This window comes from Austrofundulus limnaeus, unplaced genomic scaffold (assembly GCF_001266775.1).
Source record: "Austrofundulus limnaeus strain Quisiro unplaced genomic scaffold, Austrofundulus_limnaeus-1.0 Scaffold466, whole genome shotgun sequence".
Classification (NCBI taxonomy): Eukaryota; Metazoa; Chordata; class Actinopteri; order Cyprinodontiformes; family Rivulidae; genus Austrofundulus; species Austrofundulus limnaeus.
Window position 1 is genome coordinate 349,828 of NW_013952868.1, and position 11,468 is coordinate 361,295.

At 39.5% G+C, this 11,468-nt stretch overlaps 1 protein-coding gene across 1 annotated transcript in view; it reads right to left on the minus strand.

The window, feature by feature from the left end:
* The window catches only part of LOC106529787 (uncharacterized), a gene marked incomplete at its 5' end in the record, with an annotated part of 19,324 nt that extends 14,394 nt beyond the window's left edge, over positions 1-4,930 (minus strand). Inside the window, 1 exon segment of the mRNA XM_014025291.1 lies at positions 4,894-4,930.
* Between the last annotated feature and the right edge of the window lie 6,538 nt (positions 4,931-11,468).

An 11,468-nucleotide genomic window follows, 5' to 3' on the forward strand; every position in this document is an offset into this window, starting at 1 on the left:
CACATGGACCTGCCCGAGTTTGTGTTTTATGTGCCCCGTGTAGTCGGACAGTGCTCTTTCACCAACCTTGTTTGTAGACGTACTTTGGTTATTGTTTTGATATTGAAAGAATTAGAATGACATTAAAAGACAGCACGAAAGGAAAACATGTCACTTCAACAATTATCATGGTAATGTTAGAGTCAGATTATTAATTTAGCATGTTTACAGAGCATCAAATCAAAACATTTAGCTGTAAAATATCATTCATGAAACTGGTAATGCTCATTAATCTCAGCCTTCATCCTCACAGGCTTCTGAACACAATATGTGACCAGTCACATCAGAAGGAGGATTATGAGTCCAGTTTGGTCAAAATGACCTCAGCACATTTTCAGATTCCTGCATTTTAAAATACATTTTCATACCTGGATCATCACGAGCGGTTCCAGACATTTGTCTTCCTAATCAGGATAGCCCATTTATATTTAGTCTAATAATTTTTTCATGTTAGATATTATGATTTACCAGATGGAAAAAATAAATAAATACATAAATAAATAAACTTTGCCAGCTCGCTGAGAAAATAACAAAAATTGAAGGCGTGTCTGCTCAAATCATGTTTTTTTTTAGATACTACTCAATAAATACCTTAAGATTATATTTCAAATGTTTCAATTAAACCACCCATAGATAAGGTATTTATTAAATACATTTGTTTATAAGATGCAATTGGTGCAAACGTTTGAACAAAAGCACCATAGTGGCTGCTTTTTTCTCCACGTACCACTTTGGGATTTAATCCTGTGTTCAGTGTGATGGGTCACATATAACATGACATGATTSTAKTTTATAAACTGGTAATAAAGCTCGTTTGTGCTTCTTACCTTTGAGTCTTGGATGAGCAGTGCTGCTGAGTTCTGCCTCTCACTTGTCCAGGTCTTCACTGACAAGAAGACTTGGTGCAGAGGTGACGGCACAAGTTTGGACCAGGGTGGGGAGAGAGCTGAGGGGGCAAGCCTCGTCTTCAGAGTCCCCTTCATCATCCTCATTCCTGTAACACAATGTTGTTTAATACGATTAGGTGTTTTACAAGCTCACTGTCATTTGGAAATAATTTCTTCTGAACTTTGGAAGACAAAATAAGCATAAATAAAAACTGTAGTCATTTAAACAATTATTAGTTCACAGCATGTCTGACCTTTTCATCTYTAAACTWTTCATTTGTGGCAATTTTTTCATTCAACTCTCCAGTGTGGAAGGTAGAGTAGTTGTGAGACAGAGTGTTACCAAACACTTTCTACAAGTGTTACTGAAAGATGACACACAGGTGCTGCTAATCATGCTGGAATCAGTTCAAATGGACAAAGTCATTCTTCACTATATGAATATATTTATTTATGTACATCATGTCAAAACAGCTGGGATCCTACTTTGTTCACACAATAACACACTAATACACACGAATACACACAAGAACAGTTCTGTGAAAATATTTCAATCTCCCTCATGTCTTTAATCGTTGAAAGCAGACCAAGTTTGTTTGAATCTTTTAAATACAGATAATTATCAGAGTTAACTGTAGGCCATGTTTACTTTAAGCCAACATTAATGATGTAGAACAGGGGTGGGCAATCCTGGTCCTGGAGGGCCGCAGCCCTGCATGTTTTACTTGTTTCTCTGCTCCAACACACCTGATTTGAATGAATACATCTGCAGTATGGAGGACCAAAACTGACATAATTAGAAATAAAAGCAGAATTATATAAATGAACTATTAAATAAATACACTTAAATGCACCAATTAGAGAACTTTATCTCNGTGCATTTTAAGTGTATTTATTTATTGGTCCTGTCATATATTTCTGATTTTATTTCTAATTATGTCAGTTTTGGTCCTCCTTAAGATCACACTATAAAAAGAAAAGCAGATTTCAATTTAACAACGGTTGCAAAAATAAATACTTGGAGATGTATATGTTATCAAGTTGCTTTACCTAACATTCACAGAYGATGTAACGTTTTAGGGTTACCAAGCGTTTTCCCCCCACGTTGTATGAAGTCAAGGGACACACATCACCAAGTTTTTGCTGCTCCAAAAGAGTGATTTTGCCGGTGTCCTCCAGTTGAAAAGACCTAAGATGCTCTTCATACCAGGCAGCAAGTAACTTTACTATAAAATACACACAATTGTCCAAAATGACTATCTGTTTTATCTCAGCAAAGTCTGGTAGTCCACATGTTGAACCAGAAGACAGGATCATCCCAGCAGTGTATCTTGTTCCACTATAGGTGACAGTGTTGGCAAGCTGCACACAAGATAGAGATGGTGACCTTGCCCTTAAATCTTCCTGTATGTCTGGGTGTAACATATCTACAGGCATTTTGGATATTTTTGTGACAAGCATGGCAGGTTTCACCTCTTTTGATTGCATGTGGTATGCCATCATCATTTGATGTCTTGTAGAAAGGGTCAGCAACACATTTTTGAAATTGTTAGTGTGTCTCACAACTTGCTTAAAAAACCTGTGTTTCGCCTCAAAGCGCATGGTCCATACACCAACCAAAGGCCCATATTTTAGTATTAATGCAGGGTAGTGCTCCAAAAAGTGATGTTTTGGTGTGAGCCTTACGTCAGGAAAAAGTTCCAAATATCTGACACGATGTTCAGATATTAAAGATTCCAGGTAGGCAATACTTCGTGCTGTGTGAACAGGGGCAACCACTAGTTCAACAATGTCCTTCAAAGTTAGGAGAAGGTGCCAAACAGGATCACCTTCAGGCACACGTGAACCAACAATGAGAGGCAACAAGCGTATTAGAGCCCAGTTTTCGTGAGCATTTCCTCCTATAGTTTTGCGACCAGCAAAATTTGGAGGGATTGCTTGTGGACTGTTAGATTTGTCGGAGCCCTTATATGGAAAACCTGTGATTATATTATTCAGTACAGTCAAAGTGAAGTACTTCTTCTTCAAGAAATCTTGAAAACACAATGCCAATTCCCTTGGTACTATTCCCTCAAAAAGGTCATGAAGGATATCGGGTGGGTATCCAGAGACAAAGTGAAAATGATTCAACTGATCAGTTAATGGACAAGACCGCTTTATGCCAAAGTGAGGTGCTGCATTTGGATCTTCTCTGACACTTTGTACATGTAAAGCATAGTCAGCCTTTACTCGAAGTGGAAACACACCAGACCTCACTTCATGTGTCTGGTACTCTGAAGAAAGTCCAAGGCAAAATCTACAAATGTATGGCCCATTAAAACTTTCAACTAGTCCACTAATTGCATGAGCACCAAGATTATCGGCTACAACACAGTGCAGGGTGCCTTTAATATTTTTCCCTAAACATGAAATAAAAACCCCCTCCTGTTCAAGAGTGACAACATCTTTCAAAAGTGGATCTAAAACTGTTTTGTATTCAAACTGTTTCACATCTGTAGCTTTGCAAAGTAAAGCCAGGTGTATTGATGTCAATGCAGACTGTAACCTCAATGGCAAATTGGCCAAAACCCAATAAAATGCAGTTATTTTATGTTTTTTTCGAGAGGTTCCTAATGGATTACACACCTCAAAATCATCTACATAAAGGATTATAGAGAGTCTTTTTTCTTCTCCAGCATAAAAGTCATTTTCCTTAAAACATGTACCATCAAAAATGGAAGTAAAATGCCCAGTACTACTTGAAGACCGTGACAAGGCTTCCACTGCAGTATCTTTGTTTCTCAATACTTCTTGCAAAGTCTTGAGAACTGGCACATATTGAAAGCTTTTGTTTTGTTCAGCATCCAGAATATATTCAACAGGATCAACAAACTGGAAATTCTCCTTAAAATACTTTCTTCTCTTAAAAGCTGAACCAAGTGGCCCACCTGCTCCAAGAGCTCTGCTAATGGGATGAGAGCTACACAACTGTTCAGCCAAGTCCTTTATGACAGTCTGGTCAACAGTGCATTTGTTAGATTTCAGTGCTGAATCAATTAAAATTTTAACCGCTCTCACAGATGCAGAAGAAGAGATATAGAAAAGGTCTTCAACCAAAGCATCAATGGAACTCACTGAGGCATTGTCAGTGCTTTCTAACTTAAGTAGAAGTAAGCCAAGTTCTTGAAGAACAGTACAAGATGTACTTTCTGGATCAAAATCACATTCATCATTGTGGACTTCTGGGACATCAGAATGGTCATCAGTGTGACTAGGATGACTTTCCAAGACTTCTTTCTTAAAATCAGTTAAAGAAAAAGATTGATGTCTCCTGCTTTTGTGCTTTAGAAATGTATTGTATATGTTGGTGCGAAAGTCACATTCATTGAAAACACAAAATACAGTTTCGTGTCTCTTCAAGTGATTTCCAATATGCTGAAAATAGTCCTTCTGAGAAGAGCAAGAAGCAGTGCAAACCAAGCACTTAAATGTAGTAATCAATCCTGGCCTTGGACTCTCTTCAGCTGCATGGTATCTGGACAAATGTGTGCGAAGGGCTCCTTGTGTTTTAAATGTGCAAGGGCAACTGTCATACAGACATGGCTGTAGATGTCCACGACCAAAAGTTGCGTGTTGTAATCGGTAATGGCGTAGTAGATTCCCCTTTGTAGTAGAACAATTTTTGCATATCTTACACTGCCATCCCATTTGCCGGGTCCTAAAATGATTAAAAATAAATATTTAAAAATCTAAATACTTTTTCATGACAAATATAAGAGCATGGGCATTTAGAAGCATTTGATGTTTAAATTATAGATAAAAGAATCCTACAAATAATAAGCTAKTCATTTCTACTATGTTATTACAAAAACAAATAGGTCAGATTAAGTAGAGTCAACTTGGTAATTTTTTGCTACCTTAATTTTAAATCTTCTAGCTTGATTTAATACAACATGATATTTCATTTTACAATGCATAGTCTACATACCAATCAGTTGAATTTAAGTGAAGAGGTCTTCCAGCAACTGAAAAGAAAACAACATTACCATAAATTTGACAATATCAAATAACATTTTAAATACATATAAAGACTGTTGAAAACAAATATGAATTAATCTAAAATGTTAAAGGAGAGGTTTACATATGAAATGACAATAACACAAAGAAGCTTTTGTTAAATTAAAATGGGGATAGACCCCAGTTTCTGTACTGACTGTGACATGATATAACATCATTTAAGCATTTATTTTTGTCATATTCTAAATGACATCTATTTAATTTATACAATGCCATCTCTGTCTTTGTAACATAAAAGTTCCGAAATTATAAAAGACTTTTATGTCAGATTTGCCAATCAAATCAATGCAGTTTAGATATCACATATTGTTATACGGGAATTGGTATAATAATAGTAATAAAACCTCCCTCTAAAATGATTTTTATTCCCCCCTTTTCACATTTGCAAATGTGAGCCCTTTACTTTTGGTTAAAATAAATTAGGGGTTGGCAAATAGTCATACATACTGTATAAAACCTAGTACTGGGCATAGATTAAAAATTTAACCACATTTANCCCCTTATGATGTCAACTTTTCCAGGATATTACACAAGATGTTTTCGTGACCCCTATTCTGACCTATTGTTCTCAAAGTTACTGCTAAGCCTCAACAACGTCTTCGTGGGTACCAGGCTCAAGGTAGCAGAATACCCCCTCCCCGGCTTACCACAAACGCATAAAGGAACAAATAATCAAAAAAATATGTATGTCATTGGAAAGTCTCACCGAGACGCAGCTGACAATCACCTAAACTTTACCAGGAAGCTGCACAGAAGGACAAAACACTAGAAAACATAAAATAAACAAACATAACAAAACATAAAATTAAAAAACACAACCCCAAACCATCCAGAGAAGTCTAAATGTTTAAAAATTATGTTTTTTCCCAGGAGGGGGAGCCAAATACCAACCCAGCTACCCAGAGCGTCATCCAGTCCCTGAGAGGAAAAAAACACAGGAAATCTCAAACATTGCACAGACACAAATGCATTGCAGTCAAACTGGTGAAGCATGTAAAAATGCACAACAATAAGCCGGTCAGAAATGCACAAGGTTAGTCCAGTATTTCAGATGGGGCAAATAATATTTTCATGGAGGCGGGAAAAATGCAAACAGTGTGGTGAAAAGCACTCAAACCCAGCTAATGCAGCTTTGGGTGTAAAAAYAGTTCTGTTCTCTTTATGTCAATAAGGCAGGGGGTGTGTGATCAGAAACCACACCAGAACAGAAAGGGCCAAAGTTGTAGCGTTTTAGAAACCTCGCCCAGAAAGAGAGCAGCCGCAAAACACGGCCTGCTCAAAGGTGGAGCATGAAGATGCGGGATTGATGGGTCTCCCCTCAAAAGGAACCCCAGGAAACGCCAGTTGGAAAGGCTAGCACGAGGTGGCGCACAGCTCCCAGTCRGTCCAGGTGGAAATGGAGCAACCCCCCCGATGAGAAACAGCATTTTCCCTGCGGGAAAAAAAACTCACACAAAACACAGAGAGAAAAGACAAAAATTAGAAAAAAATTTCAAAAACACTCTTTCAGACAGACAGGTCGTGTGTGAAACTGATGATTAATTCATATCATTTTAGTTTTTGAAAACAACATAACTCAAACACATCAGTTCTCCGTCTTATCCTCATTTATAAATAATAACGCCCTTGTCCTCTGAACAAAAGCCAGGGGGAAACCATATTTCGTAAACAGATTGCACTCTCTCTGCTGCTTTTAGGAAAAGCTCATTCATTTAGCAATGTAATACAGTCGACTGGCTCCCAGGAAACTGCCCGTGAAAACAGGTACGCAGTATTCCCTTTTATGTATCTATGCAAGTAACTTAAAACCCCGCCAGGAAGAACTGATGACATCATCACCCCACACACGTACACACATGCACCCCCTTCCCTCAGATACCCACGAGCTGGCCCCCCACACCCTTCTGTGGCTCCAGTTGAGAACCAGCGAGCATGAATGAAACCAGGTCTTGGTGCTGAAACAGTTCCCCACTAGGCACTCAGATAAGTCTCGTCGTGAGATAAAAACCTGAAATGGCTGAGGCAAAATTGAAACAGTGGCGAAGATGTGACAATATGAAGTGTTGTGAGATAAACTGATGTACGAAACACGTACAGTGCGACGCAGCTAGGAGAGTAGGTCCCCCACCTTTCCAGAGTGTTTTAGACTGTTTTGCAACAACATGGGGGCAAATAAGGTCAGATCTGAAATACCCCACAATGTGTATTTAAACTAAAAAGATCCGCCATGTGAGACTGTAGATACGCGGTGGTGTCTCTGCAGACTCACGGTCATCGTATTTAGTTTTAGATTAAAGAATATGCAAACAGTACTTTGTTATCAACACGTTTAACCATGGTTATTTTCTCATTTTCCTCTGAGGCCTCTTTTTTAGTGATAAGTGACTGGGCATTTCAAAAAATGCAGTGGACCAGCTAACCAAAAATATCACAAACCTCCCTGATGGCCACAACCACTGGCAAGCATTATGCAAAATTCAACCAAACCCAAACAATAAGTGATCAGATGTTCGTATTTCTCTAAATTAGGACAATGTGCAAAATTCAGTTCCTACCCCATGCAATTCATTAGGCCAGTCAGGTTAGTCGTCAGGTTAGTGTGCTTTTCATCATTATTTTCTGTGTTTTGCATCCCATGTTAATTCAAAACAACAAATAAACAAATAAAATAAAAACAGACATTTCCCCCCGGAAGCCATTATCAATCTCATATGATGGCTTCAGTTTTTTTAACAAAATTTCTTTTTTTAACATTTCTTACTCCTTAAATTATATGGAGGTTGATACTCAGATTCAGCAGCTTTGTCTCCCTTTTCAAAAGGACCATTCAGTTCACCCAACTGTTTTTCAATGTGTTTCTGAGGTTTTTTCTGTAAAAGCAACAGATTTGCAGCAGTGTGTCTTATGAATCCAATTACTAAACTTTGTCTCAGACAACCACACCTTCACACAGTGAGATGTTGTCTCCACAACTTGAAATGGTCCGTGCCACCTTGGCTGATGCCAGTCAAAACGTGCCAACTTCCTCAGCACCCAAACCCCTGGATTGACGACCTCACAGGGATCTCCGTCGTCTCGTGTCAATACACCCACCACCTGTTGGGACAGACTCATGACAGTATTTCTCAACCTCATCATGTATTCTGACATCACATCATGCTGCATTTGTACAGTGTTACATTCTGAAGGCATAGTCGTCAGCGGACACTGCATTTTTCTCCCTGTTAACAGCTCATGCAGACTCACATTCAGTTCCCCCCTGGACTGCACCTAATATTAAATAAAACAAGGGGCAAAGCTTCCACCCAGTTCAACTTTGTGTCTGCACACACCTTAGCTAAACTTTCCTTCAGCGTCCTGTTTGTTCACTCAACCTTGACCTGGGACATCGGATGGAAAACTGTCCCAAACTGATGCTTGATCCCAAATATCTCCTCCACTTTCTGCAGTTCCTTATTTGAAAAATGCCTAGCATTATCAGATCTTATGACCACAGGTACACCAAACCTTGGAATGACCTCACGAGGCAACCACTTTACCACCTCAGACGCTTTCTCCGTGCGAGTCGGCACCGCTTCAATCCAACCACTAAATGTGTCGACAGAAACGAGCATAAATCTCTTACCCTGAACCCTGTTGCCAGCTCCCATGTCTGTGAAATCAATACACACCTCCTTCCACGGGGCCGCAGGAACCGGGAATGCACCAAGACAACCTTCAGCACCCCCTTCGGATTGTGTCTGGAACAGATTTCACACATCTGAACAAAATACTTAGAAATTGCTCTGATATTAGGATGACACCAAACCTGAGTGATCATGTCAAGCATCTTAGCACCGGAACTATGCCCCCTACTGTGAGCCTCCTGACACAACAGGTTCACCAGAGTTTCAGGAGCCACAACCTTTCCCTCATGGTTTCTGTAGATCCCCTCAGCATTCCGTCTGGCTCCTCTGTCCTGCCACAGTTGTTTCTCTGAAAAGGCAGCATTATTTTGCAACTCCAATATAGTCTGAACATCAATTTTTTTCTGCAAAATGTTCTCTTCAGAACTCCCAGCAACACCGCCTCCTTCCACCTGAACCATCTGACTTTTTTCTCATAACCAGCACACACTTTTGCTGCTCTGTCAGCCTGAAAATTCCCTTTGGCCACCACATCACACTTTTTCTGGTGAGCCCTACATTTCAAAACTGACACTGCTCGTGGTTGTCTCAATGCATAGTATAACTCCAATATTTGTTGCAGGTGACTCAATGGCTGTCCCGAAGCAGTCATAAACCCTTTTCTCATCCAATGACTCAAATCAATATGGACACAGCGATGCACGTAGTCTGAATCTGTGTAAATGTTAACTGTTTTTCCTGCTGATAAATTACAAGCCTCAGTCAGAGCTTTTAATTCAGTTAATTGAGCTGATGCTGGTTGTTTAATGACCTCTGACCTCAACACAACAAACTTTCCTTGACATTCTGACACCACAGCAAAAGAGGCAATCAGCGCACCCCCTTCAGTCTTATGAGAGTGTCTGTCAGTAAACAATGTCATGTCAGCTCCATCTACAGGTTCCTTAAAGACGTTGTCATGTACTCTCATTTCCTGATTTGTCACATCTGCACAAATGTGGTCCTGACATGTCGTCATGTGAGAAGCAACATTCACTCCCTCCACCGTGAAATGAATGTGCGGTCTGTCCAGCAATCTCTTAACATTTTCTGCCCTGTTCAGTGAAAATGTAAATGCCTGGGAGTCTATAAACGCCTTTACATAATGCAAAGTACAGTATGTACAGTCACCTGATTAGCCATGGTCATTTGGGATGTTTTGACTACAGCTTTTGTAATGGCCCCTACATGTCTCAAACAAGATGGGTGTCGTCTTTCACTGTGATCCAATTGCGAACTGTGATGCATCAAAATCCTCCTGTTGTTTTCAACTCCCTTCTGATACAGCACTGCATGTACAAAACTCTCTGCCTTATCTACATCTATGTGAAATGGCTTTGAATAATCAGAACTCTGCAATGCACATGCACCTGCCAAGCTTTGCTTCACCTGAACAAAAGCCCTGTCTGCTGCCACTGACCAGACTAAAGGAGCTGAGTACTTCCTGTAACCTGCAGCTGAAATCAACTCCCTCAGCGGAGCAACTTTACTGCTGAACTCAGGCACAAAAGGTCTGCTATAATTCACCAACCCCAAAAATTTCATCATTTCCCTCACTGTTTTAGGCTTCGAGTAGCTCAGAACAGAAGTTTTCTGTTTTTCTTTCAATTGAAACCCTTCACCTGACACCACTCTTCCTAAGAAAGTGACACTTTCACGACCAACTTGCAACTTCTGTCTGGAAACTCTAAAACCACACCTCGCCAGATGTCTTAGAACCATGTCTGTTGCTTCTAAAATGCTGTCAGAATCCTCTGCAGCCACCAAAATGTCATCCACATACATCAAAAGCAATGTAGTTGGGGGCAAAGTTAACTCCTGCAATTTTCGTCTCAAAATGTGGTTAAATATAGATGGTGAATCCACAAACCCTTGTGGCAGTATAGTGAACTGATATTGTTGTGATTTGTATGTAAACGCAAAAAGGCTCTGACTCTCAGTGTGCAGTGGCACTGAAACGTATGCATTGCTCAAACCTATGCAGCTGAAAAACCTATGTTCTGGTCTGATTGCATTCAGCATGACATAAAGATTTGGAGAGTCATAAAGTGTAGGCACCACAACTTTATTTATTGGTCGCAAATCCTGAATGAGATGATATTCAGTTTTGTTTGCTTTTGGCACTGACAGATGGCCATGTTCCATGGAGACGAGGTTTGCACCAGAACGCCATTTTCTAACAAACCCATGATCGTTTTTTCACACCCTCAAACCTTTTCAGGCCTTAAACGGTACTGCGGATGATAAATAGGGATTGTGCCTTGCTTCAAAACAATTTTTACAGGGCCCAAGTCCAGCATTCCCACATCTTTGCTGTTTTTTGCCCATAACATCACAGGTAACTGCTGTAGGGGATATGCGGTTTGTCGATGTTATGGACAATGCTATATCATAAATACCTCGTAATTATTAGCATAACAAAGGGGCACCACCTGATTATTTCAGGAAATAATTCATTGATTTTAAATCAGTCTTCATTACTGAGTAGTGAATTCTATCATTTTCAAGACATAACCAAGAAATGACGCACAGACAAACGAGATTTCAAAATATACCCTATATTAAAATGATTCAGAGGTCACAATACAACAGGTTATTTGGGCAGACAGAAAATCTTATCATCAAAGCCTTGAGGTTTAATTAATAAACATTAATGTCAGTCCATAATAACTAGTATCTTTCACCTGAGTCACTTTCTAATCTACACTCATAAAGATTATAAGAAGCTTGAAGGTTAATAAAAGGAAGTTGTTAATCTACATAAGAGGGGCGTAAATTAAAGAAAATTGACCAAGTTATATGGTAGAACACAACCTGCGCT